The sequence below is a fragment of the Crocuta crocuta genome, unplaced genomic scaffold (assembly GCF_008692635.1).
Source record: "Crocuta crocuta isolate KB4526 unplaced genomic scaffold, BGI_CrCroc_1.0 scaffold36, whole genome shotgun sequence".
Lineage (NCBI taxonomy): Eukaryota > Metazoa > Chordata > Mammalia > Carnivora > Hyaenidae > Crocuta > Crocuta crocuta.
The window spans coordinates 1,938,805-1,955,996 of NW_027532203.1; the positions used below are offsets into that span (position 1 = coordinate 1,938,805).

The window sequence follows — 17,192 nt, forward strand, 5'->3', positions numbered from 1 at the left end:
AGAGAGCTTCTATTTGTCATGTGAGTGACTACAGCCCTCATTGCCTCTGGGCTCCCATCTCTGAGGAGTCCGTTATGACATCAGTGCGTTGCTCTAACAAACTACTGATGATTGTCAAATCCATGTCCTACAGTACTAGATCATGGCAACAGGGCAGCAAATTCAATATCCTTGTGGCATTACAATAAACACACACCATGAACCCAAGTCACCAGAATGCAAATAGTGTGGCTGCATTACAGAATTACTATTGAAAAGATGTTAGGGGCACCTGGATGGCTCCGTTGGCTAAGCATCCAATCTCAGAGTTCAGGTCATGATCTCAGGGTTGGTGAGTTCAGCCCTACATCAGGCTCTGTGCTGATAGCTCAGAGCCTGGAGCCTGCTTCAGATTCTGTGTCTCCCTCTCTCTCTGCCCCTCCCCTGCTCATGCTTTTTCTTTCCCTCAAAAATAAACAACCATTAAAAAAACCAGAAAAGATGTTAAACAGGACTATAATGTCATTCAAGTCTTCCTTGGCCTGTTGCACTTCTTATACAGTGTTTACCATCTTAAGTACAGCTGAGGAATTGGAGGAAATACCTTGTTTAATTTTTGATAATCTATTATTAGGATACATGAACTGTATGCTTTATCAATTACTCAGACAAGGCTGTTAAAAAAAGCTTTTACAATGAACACTTCTTATTCATGCACGGCCATAAACAGAAGAAATATCTTACAAATTTGTCTTATACCAGTTATGTGTTTCTAAAATATTCCTTAAAATTGACTACTTGGGCAATTTGAAAGGTTCCTATTCATGATGGGTAGTTAAAACTCGAGAAGAATGGGGTTAATTTTCCTTGTAAAAAAGGTAAGGCCAAAGTGCTCAGTTCACATATCTTTTGTAATCATGCTTTCAAGTAATTTCAGGAGTGCACAGAATTTTCTCTCTAGTCACACAGTCTACAGGTAACTTAGTCCTCATGTGAGTTCCTTCTACCACTACTACTTCTACTTTCACACTCTTCATATTTTATACTGTGTTGCAATTTTGGGAAATTCACCCACAGCACTATTAGAGTGGACATTGTGTCCAATATCTAGCATCCTGAAAAAGTTTGCCTATCAACCCAAATCTGCTTTACTCAGGTCTGACTTAACTCCCAAGATACCCTACCAGAAGTTGAGCAAGTGGATTTCAGTCCCTCAATCAGTCTTCCTCAGATCTTATGGCTTTAAAGGAAAGACACATGCAGGGTTGAGTCTACTCTTATTACTTTTTTTAGGTAAGATTTTATTTGTTAGAACAGTTTAAAGTTCAAAGCAAATGGATGGTAAAGTACAGAGAGTTTTTATACATCCTCTGTCCCAGAGCATGCATAGCCTTCTCCCCTGACAACATCACTCATCAGAGTGGTGCAGTTGTTACAATCAATAAATCTCCGTTGACTTAGCATAATCATTCAAAGTTCATAGTTTTAATTAGGGTTCCCTTTTGGTGTGTACATTCTATAGGTTTCAAGTATAGTAATATGTATCCACCAATATAGTATTCTTCATAGTAGTTTCACCGCCCTAAAAAGTCTCTGTGTTCCACCTGCTTATTCCCCCATCTTACTAGTCCCTGGCAATCTCTGATGATTTTCCTGTTTCTATAGTTTTGCATTTTTCCAGAATGTCCTGCAGTGGGAATCACATACTACAAAACTTTCTCAGATTGACTTTTTTCACTTTTCTGTATCTTGTCATGGTTTGGTAGTTCATTTATTCTTAGTGCTAAATACTATTCCATTGTATGGAGGTACCAGTTTATCCATTCACCTACAGAAGGTTATTTTGGTTGCTTTCAAGCATGGGCCAGTATAAATAAAGCTGCTAGAAATATCCATGTGCAGGCTTCTAGTTAGACATGTTTTCAGCTCCTCTGGGTCAATACCAAAGAATTTGATTGCAGGATCATGCTATGAGTGTATGTCCAGTTTTGTAAAAAAAAAAAAAAAAAAAAAAAAAAAAGTCTTCACTGTCTTGTAAAGTAGCTATATAGTTTTGCATGCCCACCAGCGATGATAAAGGAGAGATGTTGTTGCTACATATCCTCATAAACATTTCATCATGTTGTGGGTCATTCTAGTGGGTGTGGAGTTGTATCTCATTATTTTAAAATCCATTTCCTAGATAATAATTCATTTGAAATATCTTTTTTATGTTTTTTGTTTTGTTTTGTTTTGTTTTAACCATCAGGATACCTTCTTTGGTGCGGCATCTTTTCAGATTCTGGACTATTTTTCATTCCAGTTGTTTTCTTGTTGAATTTTAAAAGTTCTTTGTTCTTAGATATCCTTACTTTGGAGAACAGTCTTTGGATGTTTCTTTGAGCAATTTTTCTCCCAGTCTGTGGCTTTATTTCTCAATCCTTTCATGTTGCCTTTTTCATAGCAGAAGTTTTTAGTTTTAATGAAGTCCGGCTTATCAATTATTTATTTTATGGATTGTGCCTTTGGTGTTGTATCTAAAATGTTATCACTATACCCAAGGTCATTTAGCTTTTTAATCTGTGTTGGCTTCTAGGACTCTCTCTGCTCCTGCCCTGTTCATGCTGTCTCTATCAAAATAAATATGTAAACTTTGAAAAAAATTCATTAAAAATGTGTTTAATTTCCACATATTCAGAGACTTCTTCCTACATCTGTTACTAATTTTTACACATTGACTATGCTTTCTATTTTTTCAAATTTGCTAAGGTATGTTTTATGGTTCAGAATGTGGTCTGTCTTGATGGAAGTTCCATATTAGCTTGAGAAAAACGCATTCTGCTGTTGGGAAACATCTATTGATGTCCATTATATACAGTTGACTGACGGTGTTGTTGAGCTGAACTCTGTCCTTACTAATTTTCGGGCTGTTGGATCTGTCCATTTCTGATAGAGGGCTGTTGAATTCTCCAACTATGACAGTCATTTATTTCACTTTGAAATTTAGTTATTGACTCACATAGTTTGACACTGTGTTGTTAGACATATACACATTAAAGATTATTGTGTCTTCTTGGAGAATTTATACATTTATCACTATAGATGTCCTTTTTAATTCCTAATAAGTTGCCTTGTGTTAAAGTCTGCTGATTCTGAAATTAATATAGCTATTCCTGCTTTCCTATGTGTAGTGTTAACATGGTATATTTTATTCTGTTTATTTGCTTTTAATCTATATGTATATTTATACTTAATGTGGGTTCCTTGTAAACAACATACGGTTGAGTTGTGACTTACGGTCTGTTTCAACAATCTGTCTTCTAATTGGTTCATTTAGACCATTGGCATTTAAACTGATTACTTGAAATATTTGTATTAATATCTACTATAGGGGCTCCTGGGTGGCTCAGTTGGTTAAGCGTCCAACTTTGGCTCAGATCATGATCTCCCAGTCTGTGGGCTTGAGCCCCTCGTCGGGGTCTGTGCTGACCACTGGATCCTGCTTCTGATTCTAATCTCCTTCTCCCTCTCTCTGCCCCTCCCCTACTCACTCTGTCTCTTTTCTATTTGTTGTCCTTGTTCTTTTTTAGTTTCATTTTTTTTTTTTTACATTTTTGCTTTGAATTGTGCATTTTATGATTCCATCCTCTTTCCTCTCTTAGTATACTGGTTATACTTTTTAACTATTTTTTAGTGGTTACCTTAGAATTTGTAATATCTCTTTACAATTAATCCATATACACTTTCAAATAAGACTATTTCACTCTATAGCTAGTGTGAGTACCTCATGATACAAAATAGTCCTAATTCCTCCCGCTCATCCCTTGTATCATTCTGCACATGCATGTGTGTGTAGAAAGAGGGAGAATACAATTTTATATTTATTTTCATCAGCTAAGAATAAAAATAAGTTTTGATTTTCCCTTCACTTCTTACTTCTGTGTTCCTCCTTTCTGCATATAGATCTGATTTTCTGTTCCATATTATGTGGCTGCCCTAAAGAACTTTTTAACATTGCTTACAAGGACGTTCTGCTGACAACAAATTCCCTCAATTATTGTTAGTCTCAGAAAATCTTCATAACTCCCATTTTTGGAGGATATATTCACAGGCTACAGAATTTCAGGATTTTTTGTATTCTCATCATTTTAAATATTTTATTCCCTGTTCATCCTGTTTACGTGACTTCTGAGGAGAAATCTGATGTAATTCTTTGTTCCTCTTTGGCTTCTTTCCGGATTTTTCTTTTTTTTAATGTTATTGCATATATATATATTTTTTTATCATTTTGGTTTTCTTCTGAGCTTCCTGGACCTGATTTGGTGTGACATTAATTTGGGAAAAGTTTCAGTCTTTATTGTTTCAAATATTTTTTTGTTTTCCTTCTGGTGTTCCTAGTATATGTGATGGCACAAGTAATATCTTTTGTATTTGCCCCATGGCCCATGGATATTCTATTTGTTTATTTGTGTTTTTTTGTCTCTGTTCTCTTTCAGTTTCCTAAAATTCTATTGTTACATCCTATAGCTAAGACATTTTCTCAGTTTTGTCCAGTCTACTAACAAGCCGATCATAAGTAATGTTTATTTCTGTTGTAGTTTTGTTTGTATCTCTGGCTTTTTATTCATGTTCCTACTTAGGATTGTCTTTCTACGTATATTGTCCATCTGTTCTGGCATGTTGTCTACTTTATCCATCAGACTCTTAAGACACTGATCATAGGTGTTTTAAATTCTTGGTCTGATAATTCTAACACGGCTGCTATGTCTGTTTCTGAGGCTTGCTTTGTGTCTCTAAATTATTTTTTTCCTTTTTGATATGCCTTGTGATTTTTTCTTGATAATCAGACATGATGAACTCAGTAAAAGGTACGGCTGTAAATAGGCCTTTAGTTTTATGGTGGTTAGGTTTGGGAGTGGTGAAGTGATCTAGACCTCTGGACTGTGATCTTCTTACATGTTTCTCAGTCACCCATTCCCCACTTCTTTGGGACAGAATGGATAGAGTGGGCCGACTAGAAGGGGTTAGAGTTTGGTATTTTTCTTCTACTTTGAAAGCTAGAGCCAACTGGAGTTGGCATTTACCTCCTCCCAGGTGAATTAGGCTCTGACCACCTCCCAGCACACTGGGCTCTGGTTAACGAATTACCCCCAAGGACAGGTCTTTATATACAAAAGAGTACTCTGGGTATTTCAAAATGATCCCTTTCCCCATCCCCATACCGGAAGCAGCAGTATTGGGGGGAACTCCAGTTCTTCTGGAGTATTTAACTCTGATTTGTCCACCCTGAGCCTCCAGAAGCTTGTCAGTAAAAGTTCAGGTTTTCTTACCCTGGAGCTGAGTTCTGTGGAAGTTTCTGCTTGTGAGCCTCTGATCAAGTAAGCCATGAGTCTGTATTTTCTTATCTGTCTCTAGTCTTGGGGACAGCAGTCAGCCCTTGTCTTCCCACTTTTATGGAAAGGAGAGCGCTTGACTTTTTAGTCTGCTTAGCTTTCTATGTGTTGTTAGGTAGGAGTAGTGACTTTCAAGCTCTAAACATGCATAACTGGAAACTCAACCCACTCATCTTTTAAAATATTTTCTGTTCTGAGTCACGATAACCATGTTTTGGTTAATTTTTTACAAGGCAGGCTAATTATAGTAAATTTAGCAAGACATTTTAAGTAGTGGGAGTATGGCCACCAGTAGTTTGTTCTCACCTCTAAGCATTGACTGACTGATGGATTCTCAGTGCCTTGCCAGAAATGCTGGCAGTTCATTGCTATTATTATTATTATTATATCCTTTTAAATATTTTAACATTTTACTGAGAATACATATAACTTTCAATTCTCTTGCTTTATTTTAATTTTAATGTTTATTTTTGAGAGAGAGAGAGAGAGAGAAAGAGGAAGAGGAGGAGGAGGGGCAGAGAGAGAGGGAGATACAGAATCTGAAGCAGCTCCAGGCTCTCAGCTCTCAGCACAGAGCCCGACATGGGGGTCAGACTCACAAACTGTGAGATCATGACCTGAGCAGAAGTCAGATGCTTAACCTACTCAGCCACCCAGGTGCCTTTCTCTTGCTTTCATTGTATACTATAATATATTTTGTGTACTCATTGAGTTGTTCAAACCTCACTCGAATCTCATTTTAGAACATTATTACCCTCCTCATCGCTATTGCCCTTACCACTCCACAACTCCTTCATCCGATCCTGCCCAGACAACTACTAATGTACTTTGTGTATCTGTAGATTTTCCTATTCTGAGCATTTATATACACGGAACCGTACGATATGTGTTGATATATGATTAGCTTCTTTCACTTAGTAGTATGTTTTCAAGTTTTATCTATGTTGTAGCATGAAATCAGTACTCCATTTCTTTTTATTGCCAATATATTCCTTTGCCTGGATATATCACCTTTTATCTTCTATCAGTTGATGACATTTTGATGGTTTTCTCTTTGGGGCCATTATGGATAATGCTCTTGTAAACATTTATGTGTAAGTTTTTATGTGAAAATATGTTTTCATATTTCTGAGGTGAACACCTAGTAATTACTAGGTCACAGGACTCTCTGCCAAAATTTTAAGAAACTTAGATTGTTCTTCAAAGTGACTGCATCATTTAAATTCCCATCAGCAGTGTATGCGGGTTCTAGTATCTACCCATCCTCATCAACATTTGCTAATATGATTTTTAAAACAAACTTTAATGTTTATTTTTGAGAGAGAGAGAAAGAGAAATCAGGGAAAGGGCTGAGAGACAAAGCTACAGATTCCAAAGTGGCTCCAGACTTCGAGGTGTCAGGACAAAGCTCCATGCAAGGCTCAAACTCACAAGCCACAAGACCATGACCTGAGCCAAAGTCAAAGGCTCAACCAACTGAGCCACCAAGGTGCCCCTAATATGATTTTAGTTATAATCATTCTAAAGTATCTGAAGTGGTATCTCATCATGGTTTTAATTTGCATGTTTCTTTTGGTAAAGATAATGAGATTTTTTTCTGTCTCAGAAACAAATTAAAAAATTAAAAATTTAAAAAAACCAAAATAATTGACAATAAATATAAGGGCATATTCAGAGACTCTCAACTGCATTTTTATCTATTATTTATCCACATGCCATTTCCACACTCTCTTAATTTATTAAGTATATTTATGCATGTGTTTATGTTTTAAAATGATTGTTATTCTAATGTAAGTATGGAAATTAGGAAGTGTGGTCTTTGAATTTTGTTCTTTTTCAAAATTGTCATTACTTTTCTGGGTCCCTGTATTCACATATTGAAGGTTAGGGTCAGCTTGTCCATTTCTGCATAAAACTTTGTTAGGTATTGCATTGAATCTGTAGACCAATCTGAGGAGTATTTCTATATATCTTTTAATGTTAAAAAATTTTTTTTTTATTTTATTTCTGAGAGAGAGAGAGAGAGAGAGAGAGCATGAGTAGGGGAGGGTCAGTGAGAGAGGGAGATACAGAATCTGAAGCAGGCTCCAGGCTCTGAGCAAGCTGTTATCACAGAGCCTGACACAGGGCTTGAACCCAGGAACCATGAGATCATGACCTGAACCGAAGTCAGACGCTCAGCTGACTGAATCCCCCAGGTGCCCCATATATTAATAATATAAGACATAATCTATGATCATGGGATGACTTTTTAAATTTCTTTCAACTATATATTTTTTTATTTTCAGACTATGAAGTTTTCACTTTAGTTAAAATTATTTCTAAATATTTTATTCTATCAAACAGTATTGTAAATCAGTTTTTTGAAGTTGATTTTTATTTTGAGAGACAGCGTGCAAGCAGGGGAGAGGCAGAGACAGAGGGAGACAGAATCCTAATAGCACTAATCCACTGTGCTATCACTGCAGAGCCTGATGGGAGGCTCGAATTCACAAACCATGAGATCATGACCTGAGCTATGGTCAAGAGTCTGTTGCCTAACTGACTGAGCCCCCCACCCAGGTGCCCATGTAAATCGTTTTTAAATTTCATTTTTGATTTATTCCTTCCCATTAGAAAAAGTATTTGTTGTATTAGTCTTGCACATTGCAACTTTGCTGAATTGATCATCTCTATACATTTCTTAAGGCATTTTGTAATATTTTCTATAAAAAGGATCATGTAATCTTCAAGTAGAGATATGTTTAATCACCGTTTCCAGTCCAATTCACTTTTGTTTCATATTCTTGCCTATTTTCCCTGTTTGCAGCCTCAAGCAGTGTTGAGCAAGTCTGAGGAGACCGAACATTCTTGTCTTTTCCTTGATCTTAGGGAGAAAGCTTTCCAGTTACTTGCCACTTAGTGCAATGTTACCTGTGGGCTTTTCATAGATGCCCATTATCAGTTTGAGAAAGTTATTGATTAGAACTAGATTACTTAGTGTTTTGTCATGGAGTGTTGGATTTTTGTCAAATGCTTTCTACATTTATTGAAGTGATTAAGTTCATTCCATTTTTATAAAGCTGTCTAAACAGCTACAAATGAATGCAAGCAAATTTTAGTCTTTTTTTCAGCTTACATTTGGTCTCCTTTAATTTTGGATGGCATAAGTATTCCAGTTTTGTTTTTGATTTAAATAATAAGGTGGGTTTTATTGCATATAACAAAATACCATTAAGTAAATCATTAAATAAACCATTCAAAATGCAAAGATACCAAATATATCCTAGAATAAGTTTACATTTGTTATGATTGTAACTATTCTTATATTTTATCCAGTGTATATTTGTGTGTGCGTGTATTTAAAATGGCTGTTACTGAACAAGTGAATAATTAGACATGCTTGTTTTCCCATAGCAGTCAGATTAAATAAGCACATCACTGAATACACATGATTTTGGTTATTGTCTTGATAATTTGTTTCCAAAATACTCCATCCTACTTGTTTTATTGTCTTTATGAAATCTCTCTTAATATGATTTTTACTTGTGAACTTTAAAGCTGTTTAAAGTTTTATGGGTCTACTATTCAAAAAAAAATTAACTGGACATGAAACTTACGATACCAAACATTGCACTAGTCAAATACGGCTTTACAAATGATTTCAAAAACATTGTCTTTCATCAAACATTTTTCAGTATATGGTTTGTCCAAATTTCACATGGAGTTGTAGGTCTGAAAAGTATTATGATGGAATCCATACTCTCAAATATAGTCCAACTGGACACTATTAATTTCACTTTGCTATTGGTTGACATGAATAGTGATATCACCATAATACCTAGCACATATTTCAGTTAAAAATGGGCAATTTTTTTAAGTAGTTCCACAATCAACGTTCAAAGAACTAACATCTAAGAATCCAGCTATGACTTGGAAGGGCTGATTAAATGTGACATTTCAGTGGCCTCTCCCCTCACCCTCAACAAAAAGGAGGGATAGAAAAGAGACTGGGTGGAGTAGTGTTTTGGAGAAACCGAATTTGTGAGTAGAAGTCATCAGTTCCCTCTTGCTTATTCCAAATGGATTTGACTAACACTCAGCCTCTTTCATTAAATCAAAACTTATATATGTCTTCGGATGAATTCTAGTGAGCCCCTGGGGTGGTAGAGTGTCTGCGACTGCAGGGACATGGAGATGGGGCAACGGGAGTATGAAAGAGCTGAGAGAAAATAACCCATTTCCCATGGCAAGGATAATACAATTTTCCTTAGCAAATGGATCCTACTCAAAATGGTTGAGAATTAAACTATTTTGGCCCAAGTGAGAAGTATATGATAAAGAGGCCAAGATTAAGAGCAAGCATGGCTAGTGTGAAAGAGGTCAGAGAGCTCACTGATGGGTCACCAATGGTAGTCAACTGAGAAATCACATTTCTCTCCTTTCCCAGTGACGGCCTCAGCCCGGGGAGCTTAGAAAAGGGAAAGGGACTAAGAGAGTAACCCTCTGACCCCAACCCACTTGGAGAACCAGGTGTAATCTGTACCAAAGGGAAAGGGGGACTTTAAATTGAATTTGGGAATAAAGAATTTAGCCAACTCGGTTTTGATAAATTGAAAACATTAAAAAAAAAAACAACTGAAAAAAAAAACCCTATAGAAGCAGATGGAACTTTCATTAATTGGCTATTCTGGGGCACCTGGGTGGCTCAGTCAGTTAAACATCTGGCTCTTGATTTTGGCTCAGCTCATGATCTCAGTTTGTGAGTTCAAGCCCCACGCTGGGGTTTGCACTGACAGTGTGGAGCCTACTTGGGATTCTTTGTCTCCCTCTCTCTCTCTGCCCTTTCTCTACTCACACTCGCTCTACCTTAAAATAAATAAATAAACTTACGAAAAAAGATACTGGCTACTCTAGATTCTGTGATGATAAGTGATTATACAGAGCAGGGCCAGTAGAAAATACTGGGTAAAGATTATACTTATTTATTATAACAAAAATTCTCTTTCTTTCTTTTAACTTACATGCAATGAAAAGCATAATAATCTAACATTTTTTTAGGCAAAATACAATAGTTTTATATAAAAGCAAGAATATTTGTCAGGCATTGTATATAAGCTCTGTTGATATACTAGAACAATTGGGTGAATGCCTACATGTACAAAACAAACAGATCTTATTTTCAAATATTTAGGCTTCTAAATTTGTAAATTGTTTCAGTTCTGCTTGATTCCTAGTGAACTTTAAAATGTGAAATCAGTTCTAGAAATAGAAAACTTCAATGAACTACAAAAGATACATTATTCCTTTCTCCCAATTGACTCTTCTTCACCTACTCAAGCCTGTATCCTCCTTCATTCTATCCTCCTGTATTCTAAGTTATGAAAAAGAACTAAATGCATTCATGGGAGGAGAAAACAATGTGAAGGTTTTGAATAATATATTAAAATATAATCATGGGGAATATATAGTAATCTTGCCACAGGTGATCACATAGAAAGTATCTTAAAATTTTCCTGTCAAAACATAATCTTGGATAATATTTATTAATTTCTCTACATGAGAGATCACCAGAAAATTATCTTGTGAATCAAATGATGATAGGTACCTTTTCTTTGATATATTTACTTAGCACATTTCCATATGCACTTTATTTTTATTATGAGTGACCTACCTCTACTATGAGGTCAAAGTTTGTTTTATAGAAATAAAAATGTGATTTGATCAAAATAAAAATTTCCATTATCTAGTTAAGCACAAGTATTGCATGTACTTTATCTCCAGTTTTCTATACTTTCCTGTTTCTGTATAGTCAAATCTTAGTCTTTATCAGACATTTCTCTGATTCTTCTGAGATCTTTATCAGAATGTACTCTGATTCTGAAACAGTTTTTCTTTTTTTAGAATGAATAAGTTAAACTAATGAGAAACTATGTTACTGGGAAGATCAGTGAACAGGAAATACAAAGACTTGGTTTATTTTCCTAATGTAAGCATACTTATATAACTTGACTGAGTGAATAGGTATGTAGGGATACGGGGCAAGTTCACAGCATGCTTCTCTAAAAGGTAATACCTAAATTACGTTTCATCAGGGTTGTATAATTCATGACAATTATGAAAGTTCAAAGCCCAAGGGTTTTTGTTTAATTCCAACCTTTGGCTAGACAGATCCATTCTTGGTCCAGAAATATATCATCTGAAGCTCTTTCGGAATGAAGTTTAAAGGAGCTTTGAGCTACAAAGTAGAAGTTGTTATGTGGAACAATTGTAGATGCTAGGTTCAGAGAAGCAAGAGAATACAAAAAGAAAAAAAAAAAGGAAGAAGAAAGAAAGAAAGAAAAGCAGGTTCCAAATCATAGGGAGCAGTGAGAATGAAGAGCAAATTAAATCCCAGTCATAGACCATGTCCACAGTTGTGGGTTTAGAGCCACAATATCAAGGAAATAGGTCATAACTTAAAGAAAAAAAGGTAACTTTTAAAATTTCAGATCTTGAACAGTTCCTAGGTAGGAGATTGGCCTTTGGAGCACTTGTTTTATACATTGTTAGCACCCTATGGCCTAAATGAATTACAATAATTTAATGATATAGAGGTTAGTTGCTCTAGTATAGATAAAATGTGTAACGTATGAGCAGAAATAGGGTTATATTAAACCCTTTTAACTTCACATAGTTCATAGGGTTTAGCAGAAAGCATAATGACCATAAAAAAATATACTTTGTGTATAAATATAGAGATGTCATTTCTGCCTAGGACGAACAGGATTTGTGCAGATGGTTAAATATGATTAAATATGATACAGGCATTCTGGACTAAAGGATTAATTGTGAATATGGAAAGGAATACGAGGTTAAAGGAAAAGTTATTTTTTAATTATTTTAAATTTTAGAGTGTGAGCAGGTGAGACAGCCGAAATGGGGGAGGGGATGAGAGGGGAGGGGGGAGAGAGAGAGAGAGAGAAAGAGAGAGAGAGAGACTCTTAAGCTGGCTCAGCAGGCTCAGCATGCAGCCTGATGCAAGGCTCCATCTCACAAGTGATATCATGATCTGACTGAAAATCAAGAGTTGATTGCTTAACTGAGTGATCCACCCAGGTATCTATTATTGTTTTGTGAACTATTAAAAATACTATTGATAGTGATATTAATTAATACTATTAATAGTAGTTCAGATTAATAACAATTACTAGGAAAAGTCACATTTTAAAACTATCAAGATTTTTCTTTGTTCAATTTGTAGATTCATCGCCATTAAAATTTTTAAAGATAATTCCACATACTTAGAGAATTTAATTTTAGGGAAAATGTAATTTTAGAGCAAGGGACCTCTTTGGTTCAAGAACAAAAAGAAGAGATAAGGTTGAAATAAACCCACCTTTCACACTCAGCAAATATGATCACATAGCAGATGGTGTAGCTTGACATTTTCCACACTTGTACAGACCCGTTAGTGCCCACGAAAGTAAAAGATTAAAAAGTTAATAAGATTTATTCATTTTAATGCACAATAATCTGAATGTAATATGTTTTCATCCCCAAAATTAAAGGCACAAATGTCTAATGACAAAGACTTTGTTGATGAGTAGTTTATCTTTGTCACAAATTCTGTGACAGAGTTCCATTGATGTGAGTGTATATAGGCTCCATCTGCTATATAAAGAGCTGGCTGACTTAGTAGAAGTAGCTTAAGGGAATGCTAACATATGTAACTCTCTCATAAAAACTGAAGTTTTTACCCATGAATTTCCATTGTGTTTTCCATTATATTTTCCATTTGGCTACTATACCTTGAAAAATGCATTAAACGTTTTAATGGAGATATATGTAAATTATAAGCATAACGCCTCATGTAGTTACTCACAAATATTAAGTTTATTCCACCAATCCTATATAAATATCAGTATATGTTGAACATTTCCAATGTATTCAAGAAAAATTAAAACAGTTATTCTGAAGTTTATATAATTGACTTATTTCACAACGAAAAAACCTCATTACTAATTATTACTTTCCTTTAAGCTGGTCTGCCATGATTTGTGAGTCATAAATTCATTAAAAATCCACTGAGAATATAAAGTCTCAATGCAGAAGAATCAGGGAGTTGGGCAAGAATCCTAATGTTTCAAGACTGAGCTGGCAACAGAATTAAATGTGTTGTAGTTGATACTCAAAGAAGTATCACAGAGCAAGGACTTCTATTTCATTGAATAGGGTTTGTTATATGATCTCTCTCTTCTAACACTGGAAGGAAAGAAACAACAATCTAGAGTGCTAAATGACACATTCCTATGCCTGTTGAGTCCCGTGATTCTCTACTTATAAATTGTCATCGGATGCATCTTCCTCATGCTGGACATGCTAATACTCTTTCTTTTCAGCAAGAGCCAAACATAAGTAGGAAATTAAGTGATTAAAAGTCAATGAAGGCAGTCATTTAAATTTGCCAGTGGTATTTTGTTATTTCTACCAATGACCATTTAAAATTATTATTTTTATAGTTTTTGAAAAAAATAGTTATCTGTATGATATGGTTTGTCAAATTTTATAAAATTGCAGGTTATCAGAAAAATCTACATTTAATAATTTTGTGATAAGACAAAAATATAGTTACAAGGAAGACTAAAATAAAAGTAGCCCTGATAATAGATATGTAAGAGTTCACATTTTTTTCTCTTTGAGAGAAAAACACCAATGGAAAACTTATGAGATGATCTTTGTTTTTGACATATGCTTTGTTAAAATTTTTTGAATGTGAAGGTTTTTATAGAAAAGTGCCTGCTTTGCATAATTAACAAGACTGTTATTACTAAGGTTAATTGCTGTAGCATGAATTCTATATGCCATTTAACATTTACATATGTTTATTCTAAATGATAGTTAGATTATAATTGTCACTAATTGTAATCTAGATAAGCTGATTCAGATATTTACACGGAGTGATGGGCAGTAGTAGGGAGATGAGTGCAACAGAATAATACGGAGTAACAGCAAGCAAGAACTGAATAAACAGAAATAAAATGAGGCAGAAAAATTAATGAACTAAAGGGAGAAGGTATAAAGATGGCAGGCAAAAAGCAAAGCATGCAGAATTAAGCAATTTATAGGTTTCAAAATATTCCCTGTGCTTAGAGGAAAACGTCTTCTCTAGTCTTGCCCGGACCATGGCTTGCAAGACTCAGAAAGGAAGATCTTACAATTAAACTGTCCTCTTCAATTCATTTTGTGGTGTTTCTTCATTCCCCACCCCCCTCATGGTTACTAAATTTATTGCCTTGTATCATGTTTCTTCTCATTTTGGCTTTTTTATTTTATTTTTATTTTTAAAATATTCATTTTATTTATTTATTTGTTTATTTATTTTGAGAGAGCATGCACACAAGCCAGGGGAGGGGCAGAGGGAGAAGGAGATCCAGAATCTGAAGCAGGCTCTAGGGTCAGCCTCTGAGCTGTCAGAACAGAGCCCTTAGCAAGTCTCCAACTTGTGCGTTGTGAGACCACGACCTGAGTTGAAGTCGGACAGCCGACTGACTGAGCCACACGGGCACCCTTCATTTTGCCTTTTGTAATGGAGGAGTTTGCCCAATGAGGGGTAGAGAAACCAGGCAGAAAATGACCGACTCATGTAGTTTGGACATAAAGCTAAGAGTCCGAGGAGACAGCCTAGAGTATCAGAGAGGCAATAACTGCTCCCCAGAAGATGGCAGAGTGCCCCCTCCATGTGCACCAGAGGTCTGACCAGCGTGTACATGTTAGAAATCCACCCAGAGCCAGGGAGAGAACTACCCCCAGAGATCAGAGGGAGCAGCGCTCATGCTTCCACAGGACTGGACACAGTCCTCTTCCCAAGACTCACCCTGGACCTCCTAACTCATGAGGTGTCACAGAAGATGCAGAAGGGCCTTGTTTCAGTAGTGGGGGCAGGTAGTTAGCTCTGCAGTGGGAACTACTCAGTCTACCTAATAATGTTTAAAACAAGATCCTAAGGATTCAAACTTGTTATAATTTAATTACATTCCAGAACAAAGTTTATTAGTATTTGTAGGAATAAAAGAGTAACCAATACCTAACAAGGTAAAGTGTGTAATACTTGTCATCTAATATAAAATTGCAAAGCGTGCAAAGATACAGAAAAATACCATCCAGAATGAGGAGAAGAATTCAATGCTGAAGCGCATCCAGAGCTGGCACAGATGTTAGAATTAGAAGACAAGTACTTGGAAACACATAGCATATCTACATTCCATATTCTCAGAAGGAGAAAGATGGAAGATATAAGACAAACCTGATGATTTGTGATTCCAAAGATGAAATTGACAGTATGTTGAAAAACTCACTGGATGGAATTACCAGAAGGCTAACTTTGCAGCAGAACAGATGGGAAAATCCAAAAATCCGGCAGTTGTAACTATCCAAAATGAAACATACGGAGAAAAAAGAATGAATACAAATAGAGTAGACATCAGTAAGATGAAGGGCAATTTTGAATGTCCCACATATGTATAGCTAGAGGTTATTAAACAGAGGCAGAGGGTTAAGGTTTTAAAGAAAAAAAATATAAATATACGTTTATCAATATTATAAGTTTTTGCTCCTTGAAAGGCATTGCTTAGAGAATGACAAGTCCCATACCAATAGGAAATCTGATATTTATCCAGAATAGGTAAAGAACTGTCAAATCTCAATAACGAGACAAATAATTGTCACACACCTATTAGAATGGCTAAAAGTGAAAAGATTGGTGGTGTGGAAATGGATAAATGATTCTCCTTCAGCTCTGGTTGGAAGGTAAAATTGATCACTTTGGGAAATTGTCAATTTATTTATTTTTTTATTTTTAAAAATTTTTAACGTTTATTTATCTTGAAGGCAGAGAGAGACAGACCATGAACAGGGAAGGAGCAGAGAGAGGGGGAGACATAGGATCTGAAGCAGACTCCAGGCTCTGAGCTATCTGCACAGAGCCCGATGCAGAGCTTGAACCCATAGACTGTGAGATCGTGACCTGAGCCAAAGTCGGAAGCTTAACCCACTGGCCACCCAGGCACCCCTGTTTGTCAATTTATTAAATGGTTAAAGATCTACTTACTTTATGACCCAGTCATTCTACGTCTATATATTTACCAACAGAAATGTAAGCCTATGTCTATACAGAGATCATTACAACAGTATTTTCCATGTGTGAAAAGCAAATGGATGGAAATGCTACAGGGCATGCGTACCATGGAATAGTATCTGACAGTAAAAAAGGAATGAACGGTTGACACATACCAATATGGAGGAATCCCAAAATAATTTCTTTGAAGTACGTTACTTTTCAGAACTGAAGATCATTCTGTGTAAGCAATCTCATTCTGCACATCAGAAAATAACTCCTCACTTTTCGTTGTCCTCAAACATACTATATTTTTGTTGTTGTAGTAGGGTTTTTTCCTTTGTTTTTTGTTTGATTGCATCTCTGTTGTTGCCTTGGCAAAACTGAAAACTGGGTCCTCTGCCTGGAATGTCTGTCTTCCTTTCTTCTTGACAAACTTCATGACATGTATTTAAACTTTCTGCATCTATTAAGTATCTCCCAACTTTGTCTTTCATAGTATATTACCTTCCCAAGGAATTCCATTAGTACCTCTAGTAGCAATTATCACATGTCATTTTAATTGCTGGTTATCTATGTTTTTCAATGCCTTTTATTACAATACCTTAGGTAAGGGTAACTATATTTTTGTCTTTCTGGAACCAAAAGAACCTTTTACCTCTAGCTGGCCTTTTTTTTTTTTCTTTTTTAATGTTTATTTTTGAGAGAGAGAGAACAGGAGCAGGGGAAGGGCAGAGATAGAGGGAGACACACAGAATCCGAAGCAG

General features: G+C 35.8%; 1 long non-coding RNA gene across 1 annotated transcript in view; it reads left to right on the plus strand.

The window, feature by feature from the left end:
* Positions 1-17,192, plus strand: part of LOC144242692 (uncharacterized) — a 283,166-nt gene that overhangs the window by 147,302 nt on the left and 118,672 nt on the right. The window lies entirely within an intron of this gene.